Below are 25,105 nucleotides of genomic sequence, written 5' to 3' on the forward strand. Positions count from 1 at the left end.
CCTCTGCGATCACCTGCCCTGCATCTGCCCCGTTCCAGCCTCCTGCCTCTGCGGACACAGCTGATCACACACACGGTGAGCGAGGAGCCGCCGCTCCAGCCCGTTCCCACCGAGACCGGAATGGCCGCTGCCTCCCCAACCCCCTCACTCCTGCCTCTGTTTCCGCCTGCCCTTCAGCAGATCCGGGCTGTGGACTAAGCACAGAGACAGCGTGCTTGCATCTAAAGGGACTGACACAGAGTTATCTATTTCGTTCTGTTAGCAATTTTAACTGTTATTGTTCTCTGCTTGTACTGTTAGATATATTAGTAAAAGAGCTGTTATTCCCACCCCCTTATCTCTGCCTCAGAGTCCTTGATTCAAACAATTATAATACTTGGGGGGGGAGTGGAACCAAAGTCTCTATTCCAAAGGGAAACTTCTGCCCTTACTGGCAGACACCTGTCCTTTCAAACCAGGACAGGATTTCAAACCACTAGAGTCTGGAAGAGTTTACCAGCAAGGAGGACTAAATACTTGCCCTTTACTTCTGTGGTTGGCATATCCTGTGTGTCTGCCCAGTACAAGATACTGATCTACATGTTTCAATGAAGTCATGACAATGAATCAGGTAAACCTCTTTCCAAAACAAGCCATGAGACTCAAGGGTCTGCAAGGAGAGTATTTAACATGCTCATTCTTAAACTTGGTACAGCTAAGGCACAGGCATAAATAATTTCTTAAACTGAGGTGTTTTCTGGGATTGGAGGTCTTATTACTATTTATATCAATGGTTTTGCACAATTGTCTTCACTCTCTGTTTTCATTTTCCCAGGTTAAAAAAAGCAAAATGTGCACAGTGTTGCAACTACTTATTTAGTGTAGACTTCTGTGACTTAGTTACATCAAAGTTTTGTTGCCAAAGCTAATTACAGCTCCCCTGTACTGCAGGGAAATTTGTCAACCAAAATTTCTTATCTACAAGGAACAAGATATCTTTACCCACAGCTTTTAATATTCACTAATAGTATTTATATACATACTAAATATGTATTTATTTTGCTCACTCAAATTGAGTAGATGAGAAACCTCCCACAGATTTTATTTAAAAATTTAATTATTTATAACTGTCAGTGAGTTTCAGGTACTTCACTGATCATGCTCCATTCAAAAGATACAGAGCGAGAACAAATAAAGACCTAAAGGAATTTGTGTACTCAGTGATGCTAATGAATAAGACTCTGGTCGTGTTTTTTTATATTTAATAACACATGCTATAGCCTTCTGGAGTAATCAGATGAAAGTCGGAGATTTATGTTCCAGTGTGCTGTAAGAAGAGGGCTTAGAAGACTCCCAAAGTAATTCTGTTTGACATTCAAAGCTATTTGATAGCAGTTTCTGAACATTTCTACCACATTTGTATTCAGCATGGGGTAATCTGAATTTTGCCATATTTTGAGTCTGACTAATACATGGTATTGGTCTCTTTTTTATTCCTGTTCTGCAGTACTGATGGATTTTATATCACTAAGCCAAAAAACATTGTGAGTACATTCAAAATTGCTAACATTAGAAAAATCACAGCAACACCAGCATATTGGGGGTTATGGTGTAGCATTTAGGGATCTGAAATTTAAGGAGAAAAAAAAGGAAGAATTACTGTGTATTAATGGTAAGCAATTTTCTGCCACTGCAAAATATACAAGGATAGTGTAAAAGCTGCTTCTAATATATTTTCAGAGGACAAAATGCTGATGCAAAGGACATTTGTGAGATAGTATTATTCCAATGATTTTATTTTTACTAAGATGATATGGCATGGGTAACACAAAGGCAACTTTAATCCTCTTTATATTCATCTTGCTCTTCCACCTTACTTTTCAGTCATCTTACAGGTACTGTACACAATGTGCATTCTGCTTTATTATTTTGCTGCAGATAAAATTAGCATCTTCAACAATTTCTCATGGCCAAAGAACTGGACACTTTTGCAGCATGGTCACAGGGTCAGACAATCTGCTCTTGCCTGAACTTATGATGCAACAAATCCAAGAGGCTGCACAAATATTCAAAAATACTGAACCCACTGAACCATTAAACGTGTTAGATTTCTAACTATCACGCAGATTTTGACATGACAGGGACTTTTTAGCTTTCTAGAAAATGTACCATTTGTAGTTAGGTGGATGCTCCAGTTCACATCAGCTATTTTTGCACTCAGGATTTCTTTCCTGCCTCAGTTCCATAACTGCCCTAAAAGTTATTAAGGCAATAAAAGCTGTTTTGTTCAAAATCTATACAAATATTTCATGAAAAATGCTCTCATCTTCCCACTGCAACTACTGCTAGCCCTTCTTTTAATGGCAACTGGACTAGGACTTCTGTGAGTATAGGGCACAGCACTGGATCTGTCCTTAGCTAGGTAAAACAGTTCTTGCAAATTAGTATCATGCAACCCTGACTTGCTTTGAAAAATACATCAAAAATCTCAAGGAAGAAGACTTCCTCATTCTACTGATAGAGAAGAAGTGAAAGCTTTAAAAGAAAAAGGGGGGGGCAATAAATCCTGGCTACTGCCTATTCATTGTTACTATCTTTTTAATGTTGCTCATCACTCAATTGGAGGGGCGAGTAAATCACAGAATGGAATATCGTGTTGGAATGAACTCAAGGATCATCTGATCCAACCCACTGGCAGAAGCACAGTGGCACTAGTATGGCCTGCTAAACTCCACTCTCAGCTACCAAAGACTTCAGGAAGCTGAAGTGCCAGGTGATTGACTGTTCTGGAGGCCTCAGAACAAATGCCTTCATAGACAGGTCATTTCTGTGCTGCCTCTCCCTCATACTCCATCTAAAATTTAGCAGCATGTGGGTTACTGAGAAATGTTTCTGGCAAGATTCCTTCATCAGCCAGCAAGGGATTCTCTCTGCAGCCTGCTGCCAGCCAATGTCCTGCAGGAGCAGCAACAAGAACTTCTTCATGAGGGTCAAAAAGAGGGTCAGAAAAAGCCTACTTTTCATTTTTTATTAACTAGCCCTTCAGAAAAGAGAGGCACAGACCTCTGAGCTGGCAGTCAGTGAGAGAGGAGGTCATAAAACTTCATTTATATGCAGGCTTTTGCTTTGAAGATTTGGGAAGGCCAAGCTGATCTTTCTCACATTGCAGAAGCACTAGCTCAAGATGCTCTGTCATGTAAGCAGGCAAACAAAATAGCTTTCAATAAATGGGGTAGGTCAACGCTTTTGTTACCACTCCTGTACGACTATTGTCCTGAACCAAAAGCAATTAAAGCAGGGATTATACCTTGACAGTTGCATTTGTGGTGATATGTGTGCATAGCAGAACTTTGCCATGCTTTGAGAAGCTGATCTATTTTTTAGCACCTTGTTATAATTCGAATGAAATTATTTACAATTAATTATTTATTTGATTAATTTCATCCTTTTTTCTTTTCTATCAATGAATTGTCCAGAGACAGAATGTTGAATTCTTGAATTCACTTTTAGTTTAAATAATATATTTGGTGATTAAGTCCAGGTTTGTAAGTTATTCTTCATTTGCTAATAATCACAATTCAGAATCTGTCCAGTGGCATGCTATTTTCTCAGAGTACAGACAGATTCTTTCCTCCTCCCTTCTGGAACAATATGCATGGTACAACATTATGCACACTTCTTAAATTTTATTATTACATACACAGTCTTAAATTGCCTTATTGTTAAAAATTGGATTAAAAACAAAACCAAAAACAAACAAAAAAACCCCACTTCTGATGCTAAACTTTACTGTTTAACCCTAACATGATTTTGAAGGAAAATAAAATAGAAAATCAGAAGGGGATGAACATTTCTTCCAGATGTTTAGAAACCAAATTCTGGAACTTGAGAAAAATTATTAGAACAGACCACAAAATGATTTTGAGAAGTCCGGTGGTAGACACTTCTACGCAATTTTTCAAGCCAGATATTTTCAGTGATTTTTTTTTTCCCTAACAATCCATCATCTAGTCCCATCTCTTAATTGGCACAACAGACAATTTCTAAGTGGCTTCTGAAAACAAAGACAAAAGAAGTTACAAACACACAAATTCAACATAGTCATGGAGGATGTACGATGTTATAACATAAATCACTGTTGGGGGTTGAGTGTTTTTTCTGTTACTGTGTCAATTGAAATAATTTTTCCCATTATCATGCCAATGGAGCTGGCCGGGCTACACCCAGGATATCTGATGAGTCCAGACAAAAGGGGGTGGGTGGGAACGGCTCCCGGAGGGGCCTCTGAGGCTTCCGGGAGGGCACTCGGATTTCCGGTGAGCTCGGAGGAGGACACGCGGGATCTCCAGCCCCACGCGGCGGAGCACAGCAGAGCCAGACCCTCTGCGATCACCTGCCCCTGCATCTGCCCCGTTCCAGCCTCCTGCCTCTGCGGACACAGCTGATCACCCGGACACACACGGTGAGCGAGGAGCCGCCGCTCCAGCCCGTTCCCGCCCGGGACCCGCGTGGCCGTTCCCGCCCCTCCCCCCCCCCCCCCCTTCCTGCCTCCGTTTCCGTCTGCCCTTCAGCAGATCTGGACTGGGACTAAGCACAGAGACAGCGTGCTTGCATCTAAAGGGACTGACACCGAGTTAACTATTTCGTTCTGTTAGCAATTTTAACTGTTATTGTTCTCTGCTTGTACTGTTAGATATATTAGTAAAAGAGCTGTTATTCCCACCCCCTTATCTCTGCCTCAGAGTCCTTGATTCAAACAATTATAATACTTGGGGGGGGAGTGGAACCAAAGTCACTATTCCAAAGGGAAACTTCTGCCCTTACTGGCAGACACCTGTCCTTTCAAACCAGGACAATCACTCATAGTAAAAATATCTCCTCTGTCTCATCTGATACAAACTAAATCACCACACCACAAAAATCTGGATCCTAGCAACATTTATCCCATGGTACAATTGTATTTATAATTTGAATAATTTATTTGGTGACAATTTCCTGGTTTGCAGTGATTCATTACTTACAAATGGCAAATATTCACATTCTGCCATGGTACAATTTGGCACACTTTCCATGAGGTACAGGCCTCCAAGCCTTCCTCTCCACCTTTCACATACAGCACTTATAGTTACAGCACCCACATTTAGATCACTGTTTGTACAGACCCTGTTTGTCTTACCAGGTGAGGAAGGCTTTAAGCCTCAGGCTATTTTTAATCTCTGTTTTTAAGCCTTGAGAAAGGATGTTCTGTTAATTTCCCATTTTAGTCAGCAGGAGTGAAGGCAGACAATGTAATAAGCATACAGCTGATTGCATACATGAAGACCTGCAAACTTGTCTGTAAATTCTGCCATAAATTATTAACAAATATCTGCAATGTTCTTACAAAGGAAAAGACCCTACTTACATAATAGTTCATCACTATAGATGTTGAGTGTTCATATAGATGTACTTTTAGCCAGTTCCTATAGAAGCGTGACTTATGTGCTCACATTTTATATATGTTCCTCAATAGCTTTTGACCCTATCTGATAATAACAGCTATCTCTGACAGAATGATGGACTCCTTCATTTTGGGGAAATGGATCAGCTCAACCTGCATTAGCCACCTGAGAGTTTACTGACTGGGGCTATAGATTAAGGGGAGGATAGAAGATGGCACATACACTAGTCACAGAAATTTTGTTATTCAGAGCTCACAAATTACCATGAAACACAAATCCATGGAAAACATTGGTCCAGATGCTTACAGAAATCCTTGTCTGAAAAGTACAGCATATTCCACTGGCCCAGAATCTTGAACAAGAAAGATGACAATAACATGGTGCTTTCAGTTAAAGCATATAATGAGAAAAGCTTAAATTTGCTCTTGCCTTTGACATAAAATTCAGGTTACTCTGTGATTCTAAAAATATCAACCCTAGACACAAAGCTGCTGATCATGCCTGTCTCTTGAACCTGCAGGTACAAATGTAGAGGCATTACTTCAAGGTGTGCATGAATTTAAGTAGGTTGAGAGGGACTTGGTGTTTATAATCTCCTAAGGAACCCTTCTTTATATTCCTTAAAATCTATTCATGGTCTGAATGTTGTGCAAGTCTCCTTTACTGAGCCCATCAGCTTCAGTTGCTCTTTCCCTACACAGCCCTTATCCAATCCCATGAGGATAAGCAGAGTAGGAAACAGTTCAGAAAGTCACAACAGCCACCTTTAGGAGAATGTGCATTTGGATTGAATGCTGTTTCCTCCAGTGGGTGACACCAAGCAGGTCCCAGAAGGAAATCCAGGAAAAGCAAACTTCTACTCATTTTTCTTTCCTACCCCAGTTTTCTTGGTAGAGTATAGAAGGTATGTAATGACAAGTGTTCCTTCTGCATGTTTACTCTTCCACTGCCTCAAAGTGAATTTCAGACACAACTCTGAAAGATGGTCCCCTGTATACCCTGACATGAAGAGGCAGATTCCTGAAGAAGTGGTGCAGGTCCCTGGTTCCACCTCACTCCCATGTGCTATACCAGATGCAAAATTCCTCCTCCTCCCATGTGATCAATGCTCAAATGCACTGGGTCTTTAATCAATTTCCAAACAAAAGTCAGTTCCAGGACCTCAACTCTCTGCAGAATTCAAGCACCAAATGAAATCGTACATCACATAGTGCCAAATTTGCATTTTTATCCTGCTTATCCTCACTATGGCTGTGTCCATAAACCATTACCCATGGAAGTTTCACAAACCGCAAGTAACTGTCACTTTCAGCAGTTTTTATGTGTGTTGCTATTCCAGTGCATGCTATTTCAGTGATGCACAGCAAAATCAAGCATGCTTTTTTAAAATTTTCTTTACAATATTGTCACACTAATAAGAGATGTTAAGATTCTATGCACAAGGATAGGAGCAGTAATAGCAAGGGAAATTTTTCCAGCACCACATTTAATTTAAATGTCCCAGGATAAGTATGTAAACTCTTCTGGACACTGTAGGAGTTGGTATCTTGCTTTGTGAGTGTGTACATGTCTGTCTGCTTCTGTGTGGCTCTCACACCTGCAGCTCATAGTCATATGCAGTTTCAAATGTGTTGAGAAAATTAAAATTACCTTCAAATGGAAGGAAAATGCATTTGACATATCTCTTGTTCCAGCACTTGTGAGACTTGCTATAATTACTACTGTGAGCTTGCAGGCAGATGGCAAATGAGGCAGCACCTTGAATTTAGTCAGCAGGATGCTGCAGAATTGCTCTAACATTTTGTTCAAGATGTTTCAACACACAAATCTAAAAACTGGCAACCAAGACATAACTACTGAGATTATTAGTGAGCCTTAAATAATGAGCACATTACATCTCCACCAGCCTTCCATATCTCTCTGCACCCACAGAGTGTCACCTATGCCATACCCAACCTAGCTGCATGTGCTTGGGCCCAATTAATGTTATTACAGACTCTGAAATAGAAGGAAGAGTCTGCATTAACAGATGAGATTGAAAAGGACCAGATCCTGTTCCAAGGAAAAAAAAAATCTTGCTCATATCAAGGAGATAATTTTAAGACATGAGTGGCATCCAAGTGACCTGGAGGTTGCCAGCTGCCTGAGTCTTACTGAGCTTTTAATATGACAAAAGGAAGGAAAAGGAGAGGGAAAAGAGAGCTTTGGAAAGATAAGACTTTAAAGGAAAAAACATAATAGGCTAAATATCCAGCTGCCTTAAGACAGAGGGGTTATCTCTATTCATTTTTTTTTATCCACCTGTCTCCTTGACTAGGGGATTTGGGAATATTTCTTTGCACAAAAAACCTTCAGTTCAGTGGAACTGTAGAATAATATGAGAGCTTGCAAAGGAAAGAGTGTTTATACATCTGAACAGCCTTATGAAACTAATACCAGAGTCCTAGTACAGTAACAGAATTGGGCAGAAGAAGGTTACCTATGTTCTCTTGTTTCCATTTTAAAAGAAATGTCATTTATGATGCTGGTTGAGTTTTTTAATTTTGTTTGCTACATGAGGTGTGATTTTATAGTTCTGGAGTCCCTCTCTACATAGTTACAGTGCTGGAAAAGCAAACATTGGCTCTTCAGCTGCCATTACAGAGCAGCCAGCTACCACACTGCTGATTTAGATGACAGGAATGAGCACTTTGCAGTATTTCCACAGCCAAGTCCAAGTATGTAAGGATGAAGTGATTAGGACAGCTTTCCCTAAGAACAGTGAATTTTCCTTTCTGAAATCACTTTGATCCATATTATTGCACTCCAAACTGTTTGCATAACTTAAAGAAATTGGTAGAATTTATACTTCAAAGGTAAAACTATTCTTACTGTTTGCTAGCTATTTATGCTCGTACCCTGTTTTATTGCATTTTATTGCAACCCACAGAAAGAGGGATTTTTAGTCACTGTGACAGTGTGACTTGGATTTGCCAACCTTAATATATTTAATTTCTTTTAGAGACAGGACCCAGGAGTAGAGACAAGGCAGGCTCAAAACTTAAAAAGGTATAAGAAATTTATTAATAACACAAAAAGAATTCAGAATAAGATTCCTAGATTATTCCCTCCTCCCTTCATTCCACATTTCTTAACAACAACATACAGAGAACACTTCAGTCAATTATCCACCCAAATAATAATTTCAGTTCATTTAAGAGAGAAAAGTTCCTTTTTTAGTTTAGGCTTAGGGGGTGTCTTCACCTTGACAATCTACATCCGCCCAGGAAAATATTGCAGATTATGACTCTCCTTCCAGAGTTGTGCTATGGGTTATGTTACATATTTGGGGTTCCACTTTTAAAGGCAGGCTGCTGAAAAACAAAATTCTCTTCATCTCCTTCTCTATCAAAAGTCTCTGTTCATATTCCAGTCCCAGAACAGAGAGCTCCATTTCCCTGAGGCAAAAAGTCTTCTCCTCAAGCACCCAAACCTCCTCAAGTATATTTCACAGTTTAAAGGAATTTTAGTGTAGTCACCGTCCCCTTAGCCTGCAAAAAAGGTTTTCAGCTACTTAATCAGTTGCATCTTTTCAATCTCTTCCCACCAGGAACTTTATCTTCATTCTGCTTACTTCTGTAGTCTCCATGCTTTATTTCTTCTCATTCAGGGGAGCTCAGGAGATCGAGAATCTTATCCAGGCATTAAGAAGTTAAAATTGTATCCAGATCGTGAAGAAGCCACATGGGCAGCTGGAGGCCTCTTCTGCCACATGGAGAGCCGGTGCCAGAGCCATGTGGCCAGCACCGGAGCCATGCGGAGCCGAGGGCCACCATCCAGGGCTGGGACCGCCTGGAGCCATGCGGCCGTGGGGCTGGGGGCTGGGGGCTGGGACCTGGGACCATGCGGACGGGGCAGGCCCCCCACCAAGCCGGGCCAGAGCCCCAGCCAGAGACCCCTGCACCACCAGAGGCCAGAAGCTGAAAGAGAGATTAGTTAACTTGGTCCACTGTGATTTGTGAAAGTGAAATGGGAAGCCCTCAGATACGGGACAGCCGCTCCTGTTCCCGGCCTCCTGGTGCTTTCCCTGAGGCGAATCCACCCCATCCCCTAGCACATGAAACCAACACAGTGACATAATACATAAAAGTAAGTTTAAGATTAATAAAGGAGATAAAACTTTCTATAGAGTGTTTTTCCCATGATCTGCACTCAGAATGATGCTGGTGTGAGAGTAGAATCAGGATCACTATCCGAGAGGATTTAAGGGTAAAGGCAAAACTTCTATTCTTTGTAACACAGGGTGGCTTAGCTGCAGCAAAGGACAACAAATGGCATATAAAGGGTAGATAAAAGTTCCCATTTTATTCTTCAACAGAGATGCTCAGAAAATTATAAATTCTGCTTCTTGTGTATTTGGCAAATAAGAGCAAACATGGAGCCTGTGATGCTGCAAAAGAGTCAAATCTACTGTTGTGTCATTCACTTGATCTTGTGCCTGCAAAGGTTGAGGTGAATAGAGCAGTAACTTCTCTTTGACTGACAAACCACACCACATGATCAAGTGCCTTATCAGTGCTGCCAATACTGTATTTTGATCAGCCTCAGCAAAACATTTTACATGTAAATCAATCTTTTGTTACAAATACATATCAAAGGTAATAAACACCTACTTTCCTACAGCCTAGATCTCAAGGTGATCCCCGCTGCCATTTTACTGCAGATAAATTACATGAGGTCCATGCTGTCCCTTATATCATTAAAATTATCTTTGGGTAAAACTAAGGTATCTTATGTTTTCTTCATGATCATCAAAGTGTAACATACACTGTGGGGTTAAAAAAAAATTAATGCTAGCAATATTCTGCACCACGGAAAAGACATCTGGGGCCTAACTTCAAACAGTGTAAAATGACTCATGTGGCAAACATTTCTGTACCACAGAATCCCCTCTAATGGCGTAGGGAAAAATGCCAGTTTTTCCCACTTACCCAGTGACACACCTTGGCTGTCTAGGCATCATCACCTTCTTCTGATGGAATGCAATGAAGTTGTGTTCTATAGTGAGTGTTGCCCTTTAGGTGTGTATACAGGCTGCAGAGACATCAAGATTGAGAACTTTGGTGCATTGTTGTAAGGGTTAAAATCTGCCACGATTAGGCAGCTATTGCTAGATTTGGTCAGTCTGAGTTGTACTTAGGCACTGAAGAGAAGGCAGAAAAGTAACAAAATTAAGAGGATGTATTTGCTGAATACATATTTTCATAACCTAGATAGCTGTAATTAGCAAGTTAGAGCATCCTATTTCTGATATAAACCGTAGCAAATTAGTAGATGAGGTATACAGAGGCTATGCCTCAGCCAGAGGTCACAAAAATAACACAGGAAAAGTAATACAGGGGTGGAGGGAAGCGTCAGCATTTTAACAAGCTTTGCATAATTCTGTGACAAGAATTACAGGAAACAAACCACAGAGATCAAGAATCCAAAGAGTTGAAGACATCCCTCAGATGAGATCAAGAGTGTTCAGTAGGCACAAAAGCTGCTGATCAAAGTGTGACATCCTCCCCATTGCCAAGCATACTGTTCCTTTGCTAAAAGCCCTTTAATACAGCACAGAAGGAAGGACACACTTTGAGCAGGAGCACACTTTGAAAAGGCAGACATACAAAGAAGAACCCTGTATTGGAGCAATTAATACCAAGAAACAAATTCTGTTTCCTGCTAATCCTTTCATGTTGTCAAACAGGCAGCCCAAAATAGGATGGGGGAGGGGGGAGGGGGTAATAATCTAAAGGTCACAGGGAAGGATTAGAAACAGACCACAAGGTAGGAATATTTTTACATAGTCTAGATCCATATCTGCTGAAAATCAGCCTCAGCTGTTCATATACTTCTCACCAGACTTGTTATTAACAGAAAATATTTTCCCTGACAGGAATTGGCATGGGGAAGCCCAGAATCAGGACATTTCCACTCTCAATACTGTGACGGCCTTCACATATATCCAGAAAACACACTTTCCCAATTTTAATTGATGTAATATTCTTTCAGTACCCACTAGACTTTGCAAATGAATGTTGTAGCATTAGCAGTGTTGAAGCATTGTTAATGACAAAAATTATATCTGTAGCACATTATATTTTTAGAGTGCTTTAAGTTAATTAGTTAATAAATTAATTGATCCTTAATGATATAAGTAGGCTGCTATTTAGACAAACATTTTGAAGTGGATAACAGAAGGCAGGCACAGGTTAAGGACCTTGCCTATGATGTTACAGCAGAGGAAATAAGAGAGTCTAGATTAAACTCAGATTAAATGCCAATGACTGAAAGATTTAGGTATATGAAAAAAACGAGTTGGGGGAGGGAGTTTTACTTCTTCATGGGAGGAAGGAATAACACAAATATATTTTCAAACCTAATTTACAGCAGTGTAGAAGGTCATGCTGAATTTAACTGAAATAATGTAGGCAGAAACCTTCACTGAATAAGCAAGAAACACTAAAAATCTGTCCCTGAGATTACCTCAGTTGATTACAGCATGGTACTAATAACACCAGGATTGTGGGTTTGATCCCTGTATGGGTCATTTATTTAGAGTTGGTCTTGATTATCTTTGTGAGTGCCTTTCAGCTATGAATGTCCTGTAACTCCTGTCTGTTGAGCTACTGTGTTAGCACAGTATCAGCACTTAATGCACTTCTCTAAGATGGCCAGGGTTTTGATGTATTCTAACATTTCTGAAAACATGATTTAAGACATCCAGGCACAATCATACTCCTATATGAGGCAAGGTAAGTTTGCTTTAACTTATTTAGAAGCTCTTGGAAGTATTGCAAGTCTCTATGTAGGAACAAAACTTGTAGATATACAAGTCAGTAAATTTCCAGAAAACTATTAAAATAAAAGGCAAAAAAGACTACAAGTAGCCAACAGTTACACTTTTCAATCACGCAACATTTCCTTATACAGAAATAATCCCATGGCACATGTAAAGACATATAGATAAGTATTGCTGTACCAGTCCAGCAACTGGATCTTAAAGATTTCCCTGGAGAAAATGATTAACACACTTTTTCCAATCCATTGCTTTCCAGTAAGATGTGGAGACACTCCTTATTCACTCTGATAGAAATGAAGGGAAAATACCCCATTTTTAAATGGAAAATCAAAAATCCAGGATCCCCAGTCATAGTGGGAAACTGCATGATAAGAAACTGCAGAGTGCTGCCCTTCAGGGAACTACCAAAAGTTCAACATCCCTGCTCACTGTTGGGTGATTTTGCTGTTGCACAAATTTCTTAAAGTCTACTCATTATCAGACTATATTTAAATCTCATGTAAAGAGTGTTTCGTAGACTCATACAAGTACCTCTTTGAATTCACCCAGAACTAATGAGAATTACTGCAGATGAGCAGTGCTGGGTTCTTTCAATACAAGCTGGGGAAGTTTCTATGTCATATATTTTCTCTCGGTGTGACTCCAGCAGACACCATAATTCCCGAGTCTCTGCAGCATAGGTGCTACAGTCACTTGGATGTTTTGCATGAAGAAGAAAAAAAAAGCTAGAATTTTCATCTATTTTACCTGGCATTCATTATGAAAGAAATATTTTTATTTTCAGGGTACATTCAGTGTGGTTGTATAGGGTATATTCAAAGTCCGATAAGCAGCTAGCCATAGCTACAAGGTTAAAAATGGATAATAAAAAATATGGGGAAAGTATTAAAGAGCTGAGTTGGCCTTGGACACATATTTTCACAAATGACAGAAATATAACAGTTCTGATGAAGTGTAAGTTACAGAAAGTATGACCTTACCTAGTGGTTGTAGCAACAGGATTAGTAGCTGAAAGGATCAGGTTCCTATTCTGCCTGAGTTGCCCTCCTAATGGAAAACAATTAGTAAAATCAGTTGATGTTAACTTGTCTGAACTGTTAACTCATAATAAAAAGTTGAGATGAGGAACTGAATGTGAAACAAATTCTCTGCAGGAAATCTGGTTCAAAACTTTACAGAAATAACATTATGTCTAAAACAATCACTTCCATTTTGATACCACAGATCAACAGAATTTAGTAGAGGCATTTCACGATCTTTCTGCCTCCAGATATTCTGTTTTGAAAACAATAATTCTAGATAAAGACTAGATGTGGTTAAGAAAATAAATCAGTAGCTTTTTTCATATAATTTAAACCACAAAAGTGAAGTTGCAGTGAAGTTAATGGCTTCTACAGTAGCTGCTACAAGAAGGGGTCTCCACTTCTTGCCTGTTTTTCATGGTAAAAAAGAAAAGGAAAGAAAAGATCAGTCTTCCTATAAAAAGAAATGAAAGGTTTGCCTGTGCAGTGATAAAATTTGGCTCAGCATCTCATTTTGCTGCAATTTATTTATAAATTCTTTCCAGTCAGTTCCTGTGTTGGGACATGATGAAAAATTGGGTACTCTGCTTAGCATATTTCCTATTGCCATCTAAAGCAAAAGGTGATGCACAGGAATTTTAGATTCTAGTTTGACATTCACCTAACAACATATGAGTCATTCGTGTTTCTATGCAAATGTCATCCTTCACCTGAAGGAAAATTCCTGCCTCTTAATATTAAAATCTCATCTAGTTTTCATCAATTTCTGAACATCACCACATCATTGGAATTTTCTTAAAAATACACAGAGGGACAAAACATTTTTATCTTTATCTTTTTTTACTTATTTTACCAAACCAAATTCTCTTTTTAATTCAGAGAGTAAGAAAATCTCAGCTATTAGAAAAAATATAAATACAATTAAAATAATTTCCTTCCTTGGGCAAACAAGATGACATCAAACACAGAACTGTAGCTGGCAATATCCATAGTCCACTTTTAGAGACCCCACTCCTAGTGACAGGCTTTTCTAATTCCCCATGGCACACAAAGGGATAGCATAAAAGTCAGTATAAGGGAGAGCAAAGAATGAGCTGAATTCCACAGAAAGATTCTAGGTATCTAGATTTTCCCCAAAAGCTCTGTTCTTCTTAAACTGTTCTTCTGACATAGTTAAAAACAAACAATAACACCCTCATAGAAGCCTTCTGGAATAAGTCTATCTGAGTGACACCATAACTAGACCCACTGAGTTACTGAGGGCTGAAATGGGATGACACTGTTACAGCCAGGGATACAGCTGTATCAGCTGCAAAGGTAACTTTGAAGTGGTCATTCTTCATGGGACATTCTTTTAGGTGTAGTCCACTGGCCTTTGAACCACACTGGTCCGCTGTCTATAGCAGAATATAAGTTTGCAGTGGAGGTGTAGCATTTAAATTGATTTCCAGTGTGGAAATGCAGTGAAGGTCCAAATGCTTCTGGTGTGGAAACCCTTTCACTAAATGTTGGGCACAGCAGTGTAAAACTGCCTTGTGAATGTAACACTGACACTACAATAAACGAAGAGATGTCTGGAGAATACTGAAACAGGACAATTTAAAGCACAGTCTGGGCCATTTACATGCATGCTTTGCTCCCTATGGGTTCATCCAGGTGCTTGGAGCAAACAGGGCTCACCAAAATTATACACTATTCCCATTTGGTGACAGCACTCCATCTGCTCGTCCCCTCCCTGCCACAGATGATAGCAGAGAATTCACTCATCCTCGGAGAGAGTGTGACAAAGAAACTGCTTTTGCAAGGCCACCTGCCATGTCTCAGCAGCCCTGGGCCGCAGCCTACTAATTACAAACAGGCTGAAGAGAGCTTTGCAATCCATCAGTGAAAATATCCCTGGTGAACCAAAGTCTCAGGCGAACAGATTGCTAGGAGAAAGTCACGAGCTCTGCTCACTAAAACACAGAGGCACTGGCAAGAAGGAAAGGGTTGACATTTGCATCCCAGCCATTACCCATGAGAGCAGTCACTCATGTTTCCTTAGGGGCCAGCCCAGGCAGTGGAGCCTGTGGTGGTACTGCAGACAGTACAAGATCATCCTGAACCCTGCCAGCAATTCCCATGGGTTTTCATGCCTCACTCAGGAGTTCATCTAAATAGGTAAATGCCTCCCAAGTTCTAGTGCCAGTAGCAGCAGTACAGCTAAGTATGCCTTACTTTTATATTTCAGCAGCATCCAACTCTGTCTTAATTAAACTTATAAGTTGGTTTTCCATGTCGTACCTGTGGAATTTCTGAAGTGCCTTCACATAGGATTATTGGCTTTTACTTCAGGCAAGAGAAGCAAATGGAAGTGAAATGATTCAAAGGCACAGGAAAGTAAAATTTGAGCCTTATCTTAATCACCTGAAAGAGGAAAGAATGACTAAATGAACTAATTATAAACTCCAGGTAACAAAAAGCCTTCCTCACAAAATTATTTACTACACACTAGACAACAGTAAAGAAGAATATTTACTTGGGCACTTTCCACAGTTTCATTACTTTTAAAGAAAATTACTTGCAAAAATACCCATGATATACAGACGACTACCAAAATAAATTGTTCCCAGCATTAAAATCAATGTCTCACCCAGATGTGAGAAAATAATGTGTGTTTTCTTATGCTTCTAACTAAAATACCTTGACAAAACACAAAATATAAGGAAGGCTTCTTCTGTTTCTTTTTCTTCAGAGAATGTTGCATTTAGTGGTCATTTTTGCTTTGGTTAAATACCAGGAAAAAAACTCACAGTGGTCAAGCAGGAGCACACAATCATTTAATTGCTCTATTTCTTTTACCTGCTCCTATGCTCCTGCTGTATCAGAGACATCACAAGAAAAAGGAGCAAAACTGGACAAAAGCAGCTGAGCAAGAATTGGATATTAGAATAACCCAGAGACACAAATACATGGGGGAAAAATATAATGTCAAATTTAAAAAGAAACAATATTTAAGATGGTCCAAAAAGCCTGAAAAGGAATAGCTGCTTACCTAGTATAAGAATGAGAAAAATTCACTGTCCTGACATAGTATTATGATATTTATGTCTCAGGTGCAGGGGAAAGAGGAATAAATTTAAAATGTGCCAAATAATTCACAGATACATTAAGCCAGTCCATCTGGAAATGAAACATAAATTTCTGGAACTTCTCTCAATAACAGAGGATGTTTTTCATATATTGATAGGCTGTTGGGGAAAAAAAAAACCAAAAAAAAACTTCTTACAGCTGACCCCAAATGTTTCATCTATTAGAACAAAGTGGTTATTATAGTTCCCCATTCTAAATACATTCTTATGGAAACAGAGATGGTGGAAAGCAGAGCAGTGCCAGAGGTACCCAGGCAGGCCAAGGCTGAGAGGCAGTGGGCAGGGGCACAGGGCAGTCCCAGAGCTATAGCTTGGATCCAGCCAGCAGCAAGGCTTATACATCACCCAGGCAGGAACAGGAGGGGTGGAGGGGTGGGAGAGGGTGGATCAGAGCAGAGAACCTAGAGGTACCTTCCTACCTAAATTATTCAACAATATTAAATGGTGTTAATGTACTGATGGTATTATCACAGTACTGGGAGAAGATGGGGGAAAAAATGGGATTTGCAAAATCTCTCTGTCCCTGGATATAAAATTTATTTCTGCAGGCCAAACCACTTCACAGAAGTGATTTCTTCTTCCACAACAATGGCAGTATCAGAGATACCCTGCTTACCTCATTTTTCCTGAGCCCTTTCCATGTCCTCTGACTCATCCGTAACTTGTTCCCTGTCATAGTGCTCCCACATATCTGAAACAGGAAAGACCCTTACCCTTTAAAGTTTCCCCACTCTATCCCACAATACCTACAGGAATTTTACCAATCTTCCCAGGTGCTGAATTTCTGTATTTTCACTGCATTTAATTTAGCTGCAAACACCTGAAAAAAATGCAGAACCATCTAGCAATTATGGCAGGTGTTAAAATCCTGCACATCATTTTTATCTGGTACAACAGGCCATCACAAGACATTATGCAACTGACCCAATTTGAGGTATTTAAAATAATAAAGTTTAACGAAATGTGTCTGTTATAATCTACTGAAGACTGCCTCTGTCCCCACTGAGAATCAGTAACTGGAGGCAGAACCAGACCTACATAAGTATCGCCCATCCATATTCTAAATAAGTTGTGCAAGGAAACATATTAGTTTCTAATCTTGGCTCTTCAATGCCCAAATAAGCCTCATCACCATAGCAACAGATGGCTTCACAATCTTTAATGCGTTTATTTTCACAAGTCCTCTGAGAAATAGAGGAGGGCAGCTGTCCCCATTTTACAACTGAGAAGCTGTGATGCAGAGAGGCAAAGTGATTGGCCCCAAATCCTGCAAGAAATCTACAGAGTGCAGGATGTCAGGACTCCAGGTCTACCAAGCATCCTACCAGTGCCCCAACCTCATACTCCAACCTTACTTCTAAAAGTATGTTCTATTCCTACATCAACAGAGACTCTGAAAACCAAGCTTTTTCACAGAGAGGCGCAGGCCTCCATTAAGTCTACTATCACTTCATAGACTGAGATGGTTTTGATTGATTTATTTCTTTATTGGACGATCATCTGTCCAAGAAGTTAAACTACAGAGGAAGTCCAAAGGGAATTGGAAAGAAAATTGATTTGGTCAATTTAGTAAGTCAGAAAACACTGATGACTCTCTGCGAATCTCATGAGTTTGTAAATATTTGAAAGGCTGCCAAGAGAACTAGTTCTGTGCTTTTTCCCCCCACAGTATTTGGCAAGAATGCAATTTCTACCCTATGGAATTGTACCCTCTAGGGAACATAAGCATTAGTTGGCAAAACTAATACCTGTCCAGTTTTTCTTCCCTCTTCCCTGTGAGAAAGTTACATTATAAAATAAAGTCCATAACCTGGAAAGAGCAAAAGTGTGCCCCACATCTGTGCTTTTACGTGTGTTACATATATCTGTATTTCTGTGCATAAAATTGCAAATCCCAAATGTGGAATATTCTGTTCTGGGACTCTGTTTTAGACTGTTTCATAAAAGTTAGTCATTAGGTCAGGATTTCTTTCTGTCATCCAGACATTGTTCTGTCTCAAGGTTCAACTTTCTTTTTCTCTAGTTATAATAGTTTATAGGTAAAACAACCTATAAACAAAAGAAGTGAGACACAATTAATTTCTCCTTATAATCTTTTTCATTTACAATTAGCATCAGAGTTGTACAGGAAATCTCAACCTTAAAATGTCTGTGCTTATCACAGCAGTCTACACTATCTATAAGGCAGTTTTCACAAATGCCTTTAAATTGATGTAATGATCACTTTTATTTCGTTTTTCTACTTTTGGTATGTTGAGTTTCCTTTTATACTGGCTTTGTTTCAGGCAACTGCTTCACTCATTTCTGTCTTGGTTTAGTTTACGTTTGCCAATTTTAATATAGTCAATTTTTTTTCTGAGATGAATTAGAAGCAAAAAACAAGGCAGGCCTAAAACTTAAAAGGGTATAAAGAAGAAATTTATTAACAATATAGAGAAAATAAGAAATTCGGAATAAGATTTCCAGATCAGTCCTTCTTCCTCCCCCACCGCCTGCATTTCTTAACAACAACATACAGAGACACTTCAGTCAGTTTTTCACTTAAATAATCATTTCAGTTCACTTTAGAGAGAGAGATTCTTTTTGTCTGGCCATAGGGATTTTGCCCAAGAGGGAAAAAATGTTCTCCCGTGTCTTCACTTTCACAATTCACATCCACCCGGGAAAAAGAAATTTGCAAATCGTGAAACCTCTCCCATCTTCATAGCCTTCCCAGAGCTGTGTTTCTGGGCCATGTCAGACTCATGGGGTATTGCTTTTAAAGGCAAGCTATTCAAAAGCAGAAATTCTCGTCATCCCTTTTTTCATCAAATGTCTCTGTCCATCTTTCCATTCTGCAGAACAGAGATTTCCCACCCACCCCTTTCCCTCGGGGCAAAGGATCCTTTTCTCAAACACTTCTCCCCCCCACACACCCCCTCCCCCCCAATGCTTTTTTCATGATATGCAGGAATCTTCAGTGTAACAGTCCACCCCATACCTTACAGAAATATTTTTGAGCCAACTTTCACAGTGTCACCTCAATCTCTTCCCATCTGGAAACTTGGCTCTTACTTCACTAACTTTAGGATACTTTCTGCTTTATTCCTCTCATTCAGGGAAGGACAGGCGATCTGCAAAGTTTTATCCTAGCATTGGAAGGGTTAAAATTTCACACAGAAGGTGAAGGGAGCCAGGCCAGGCCATGTTGGAGCCGTGCCAGGATCTCAAGCCGCACTAGGGAGGGCTTCGCCTCCCAGGGCTGCTCCGAGCCTATGGCAAACATTTCTCTGTCTCTCTCTCTCTCCCTCCCCTGGCCATCAGGACGCTGATGAAAACGGGGGACCCATGGCTTCTGACCCCCTGCCCGGCCAGGCATGGGAAAGCTCGACAGCCAGAAGTTAAAGAGGAATTTTCTGGCGTATTCTTGCTTTTACCAATGTGATTCATGGAGGCAAGGCAAAGTAGCTCCTCTAATTGGTTTCCCAGGCTGTCAATTATTAAATCAGCTTCTAACTGGCCTGTCTGTCGGTCTGTCTGTCTGTGTCCTCCTCCTAGGTGACTTCCATGCAAAACCAGCACAATTTCTTAAGAAGAACGGCTTTAGGAGAGGCAGATGGGAGCATCTACAAAGTGAAATACAGAAATGGTCTCTACATGGCAGAAGTGTCTCCCTGGGTACTAGTGAATTTTATACTTTTTAAAAAGCATGTTTTACTGTGGAAATCAAAGCAATTACTTTTAATTGTGCTTCTCAGCATGAAAAACTTTTAAAAGGCATGTTTTTCTCCTTCTCAAAGTCAGACCTGTATATTTAAAACAGAAACACTCCGATACACACTAAAAAAAACCAGGCCATAGTTGTCCTGGGAAAATATAGCTGCTCTGCTGAGCATGACTGCATAAAGAAGTTATGTTATGTATGGACTTGTCTGAGGTTTATCTTGGCTGTCTTAACTTTGATGAGATTAGATTTGCAGAATCAAATGCAAATACAACCTCGTTTCACTACAATAAACCTTGGCACTTCTTTAAGCTACCAAAACATGTCAATGCTTCATTCTATCAGCTAGTTTAGAGCATTAGCACATTTCCCTTCGTTAGGCAGAAAAGGTTACGTTGGGGGCTGGGTTTTTGTTCTTTTACTGTGTCAGTTTAAATAAATTTTTCCATTATCATGCTAATAGGGCCTGTCAGGTCACACCCAGGATCTTTTCACGACTCTAGACAAAGGGGTAGGTGGGAGGGGCAAGGGGGGGGGGGGCGCGACTCGTGTTTCCGGCGAGCTCGGAGCAGGATCCCCGTGTGCAGCCATGCAGCTGAACTCAGGAGAGCCAGACCCTCTGCGATCACCTGCCCTGCATCTGCCCCGCTCCAGCCTCCTACCTCTATGGACACAGCTGATCACCTGGACACAGTGAGCGAGGAGCCGCCCCTCCAGCCGCTCCCCCGTGAGGCACACCGCGGCCGCGGCCGCCCCTTCGCTCCCGCCCGCTCTCCGCAGCTGCGCGGGCTCTGCCACATCACTGGGAACAGACACAGGCCGAGTGTGTCCGCGGCTAAAGGAAGGACTGGAACTGAGTTATCTGTTCTGTTGTGTTGGTAATTTTAACAACTGCTGTTGTGTCTACTTGTACGGTTAGATATATTAGTAAAAGAGCTGTTATTCCTATCCCCTTATCTCTGCCTCAGAGTTCTTGATTCAACAGTTATAATACTTGGAGGGAGTGGAATTAAAGTCTCTATTTCAAAGAGGAGCTTCTGCCTTTATTGGCAGACACCTGTCCTTCAAACCAGGACAGGTTATAATCCAGGGCAGATGCTTTAATCTAAAGATTAATTACCAGAGGGACCTGATGCCATGTAGAGCACGCAATTTGGGCAATGTGATTGACCTCTTGATCCCACACACTTTGGTGGATCCTGCGAGTCACTTTCTGTTTGACAGACACCAAAAAAGGTATCAAAACAGCACTGAGTTGATCATATTACTTTCTTTTGGGGGCTGTCTAGTTGTCTCCCTCTAGAGGCAAGAAAACTGCCATGGGATGCCTGAGATACTCCCTTGTGCTGGGGGGCACAGCATTGCCAGAGTCATCACATCACAACCCAGCAGAAGGTAGGACATGGAGATTCCTCAAGGACAAAAAAAGGAGAATGTCATGTGCCCAAACCAGGTGCCCAAATGACCAAAATATTATGCCGTGGTGAAAATACACATGAGCAACCAAATGAGTAAAGGACTTTAGTGACTGCAAATGTATATTCAACAGCCTTTGCCTGCAGTGAGAGAACCTGAATTTCATGTGCATCTGTCTGCATGTACAAAAAAAATGTATCTAATGACACATGGATGTTCATTTTCATAGCCATTGAAAAAGCTTAGCTCACACAGAAAGGAATGTACAAAGAATATGGATAGAAGAGCACATTTTCAACCCTTGTTCATCCCACATAGAGAAATAAACTTCACTTAGACTGCTACTTGCAATTCATTGACATAGTCTCTCTAGCAGAAAGTGCAACCAAATCAACAATTTCTTTTATCAAAACTATTTTTCTTGTGTACTTTACCTGGCCAGAGATCTGTTTGACACTGTCTAGAATGTAATGGACATGAATTGAAAGACTGCCTGGTGAGAAGCAGACCATAATCTCAATTACCCTTAATTCAAAGAGATATTGAAAAACAATGTATAGATAAATTACTTTTTTGAAAGACCATGGAATCAGATTCCTACCCTTATTTAGTACTATTTATTTAAGGAACAATACAGTTGAAATATGAAGTTGCACTCTCTGACCAACATAGTTTTTCTTTCAACAGAGAATTTAAATCCAAAATACTTACTTGCGCTGTTAAAACCTGATATCAAACACATTACATATTTGCACTGTACAAAGCAACCAATAAAGAAATACAAAAGTAAAACAACACAATACAAAGCCCTGAGAACTGCCCTGCTTCCTAAAAACAGCGTTGTGAACCTTGATGAAGAGAGGCAGGTTGTGCTCAGCAGTACTGTCCCAAGTGGTTGCCCTCAATTCTATGAAACTGCAGTTGCAGGTAGATGTATTTTATGAAGGAACAGGACACAGATTCACAAAAACACACAAGAGGAGAGACAAGGCATGAATCTGCCAGCTTTCTTGAAAGGAACTGAAATAACACAACTAGAGCAGGCTGTGAATGAGGCACATGGAGGACAGAAGGGTTTCTTGTTTCCTCACAAACAAAATGCTGTTGGTAGAGGAAGTCACGAACTCAAAGGTTAACCAGTCACTGTGATCAGAGCTACCTGTTAGTTCAACACACTTGTTTTGGTTAGTAGATGTCAATGTATATCTTAGTCCAGTTATTTATCTGGTTCTCAGGTCAAAAGACAACATTGGCAACTTCCCACCAAATCAAAATGGAGATTCTTCCAGTTAATATATTCCCCTCACACTAACACACCTGTGCACATAATGTGCCCCCCTGCTTTCTCTGTCACACTTTGCATAATCTTAAGGAGGTGATGTAGTAACAACTGGATCCTGGTTGTATTCAAGCCCTTGACTCTGGGCTTGGCTGCAATGATAAACCACAATACATCCCTATTTCCAACAGACAGACAGAACTATTTCATGTTTCTTCCCAAAACTGGGGCACTCTAGGCCAAGAAATGCTGCAGGAGATTTCTTAACAAGCTTTCTTGGTTTATTAGCTTTGTCTATCAGAAAGTTCCTTCTCTTGGCTGCTTTCCTCATTAAGTCAGTAAGAGAGCACCTCAACAACTGCTCAACCACCAGAGATTTTAAGAATTCTGCAGACATCTACAAAGATTACAAGTATATCAAAAATATACTAGGAAGGTACTACAGAGGAGAAACTTCATTACTAGCTCAGTGATTGAAGAAGTATTAAAGCATCCCTAACAACATAAGCTGGTTCCTTGGTATTTTGCAAGCACTGCTCTAACTGACTTTATTGATGAGCTGAAAGATTCACATAATTGAGCACACTTGCAGAAAAATTAATGCAAACATTTCAGCCTTACTAGGGCTGCTGCCTAGCAAAAAATTGCAAAGGTAAAAATCTCTACTTCTGCAACTCCAGAGTGACTCCATGTGCTGAACTGCCTTCAGTCCTGGCTAATAGATGCACCATATGCAGTTTGTAAGTAAAACACTCAGAGTACAAAAGGAAGCAAAACAAGTTAGATGAAGGGACTGAGCTATAAAGAAGAATTAAAAGAGCCAAGTGCCCACATCATATTCAAGCCATGTTAAAATACAGATATTGATTGCCTGGAAATGACCAAAATATGGCAATAACAAACACAGAGAGGATATATTTAATGTGCTCCAGGGAAATGACTGGAATGTACAGTATGACACTAACTTCTCTGACAAGTTTTAGGAGAATACCAGTTTCGCCAGCATTGATTAGCTATCAGTCACTCTCCCCTGATTAATTCTAATATTTCAAAAGTAATGATGAATTTTCAGAAGTGTTGTGCAGAATTAATTTTAGGTGACATAAATCCAGCAGCAATGTAGCAGTTTTATCCTCTGACAAGAACTTTGCTGTGAACTCAAGCAGCCCAAAGCTCAAACTGAGTTTCTCTATGTTAAAGGGTCAGCACCAGCTCACTACAGAAAGACTGTCCATACACTGCTGATCTTAGAATCAGTACACTTAATATCTCATGTATTTCATAGACTTATTGAATGGTTTGGTTTGTGAGGAATCTTTAAAGATAAGCCACTTCGAACCTTCCTGACACCTTCCACTAGAAGGAGGTGGGGACATCTTCCACTAGAGACCAGCAAAGCCCTGTCCAAGTCCTCAGCAAGTCTTGAGCTATACGAGGGATAGGACATCCACAGGTTCTCTGGTCAACAAACTGTTACAGTTTCTCACCACCACTGAGATTAGGGTAAAGTCTCACTCTCTTCTGTGGTCAAAGCCTTCTTTTAAGCTTATAGTGTCTTAGCTGCTCTGTCAACTGCTGCTGCTGATACGCATAAATCTTTCATGACAGTGATCTCAATCAGGCACTGGAGTAGCCTCCTGAGAAAAAGATAAGGTAGCTTTATTGTTGAGAGAATACAAAACTAGGAGAGCACAATGCTAGAAACTCTACTCCAGAGATTAAAAACCTGTAATAGCCTTGTTCATGATTGAATAAGACTTATATCTTTAACATCTGCAGGTAATGCAGTAAGTCCTTTTGAAAACTGAAGGTATTAATATCCCAAAAAAAGAAATCCCAATATTATTTCATATTTTGAAAACTCACTTCTTCTGGTTCTCCTAAAGTACAAAGTGGGATCTCTCTGTGGTAACTCTTAGCACTACTCTAGTGGACTAAATTCTAATCATGTGTGCTGTTCTGTTTGAATGGAAAATATGGACAAACTTACAGAATGCTTCATTCTCATTAACTAATCCCTGACATATTTTTAATTTCTTCATCCACATTTTTCCTCTTCCACTGTAAATAGTGGGTTCAAGAAAATATTGCTATATTATGTAAATTTTCAGTCTGGCTTAAAGAAGTTACTCCTCTCAGGAATTGCTGAGTTCTGAAAAATAAGATCTTAATGAGCTTTCAGCAAGAAAACCAAGGACAAGTTGTTAGTCTAAAGCCCTATCTGAAGATATTTCCTTACACTTGTCAGAAACAGCTGGAAAGAAAGGTTTATGAAACACAGCACTGTCCAGCAAAATCAGTCACTCTGCAA

General features: G+C 40.1%; 2 long non-coding RNA genes across 2 annotated transcripts in view; one reads left to right on the forward strand and one right to left on the reverse strand.

Moving 5' to 3' along the window:
* Window positions 1–20,803, forward strand: part of LOC306799338 — a 139,989-nt gene extending 119,186 nt beyond the window's left edge. The window contains exon 3 of the long non-coding RNA XR_013773581.1: window positions 20,794–20,803. This is a non-coding gene — a long non-coding RNA (uncharacterized lncRNA). The remainder of the gene's footprint in view (window positions 1–20,793) is intronic.
* LOC306799339 overlaps window positions 9,787–25,105 on the reverse strand; it is a 60,594-nt gene continuing 45,275 nt past the window's right edge. Inside the window, exons 2-3 of the long non-coding RNA XR_013773582.1 lie at window positions 10,391–10,493; window positions 9,787–9,897 (exon numbers count right to left, since the gene is read on the reverse strand). This is a non-coding gene — a long non-coding RNA (uncharacterized lncRNA). The remainder of the gene's footprint in view (window positions 9,898–10,390; window positions 10,494–25,105) is intronic.

Source organism: Erithacus rubecula (genome assembly GCF_903797595.1).
Source record: "Erithacus rubecula genome assembly, chromosome: 3".
NCBI lineage: Eukaryota > Metazoa > Chordata > Aves > Passeriformes > Muscicapidae > Erithacus > Erithacus rubecula.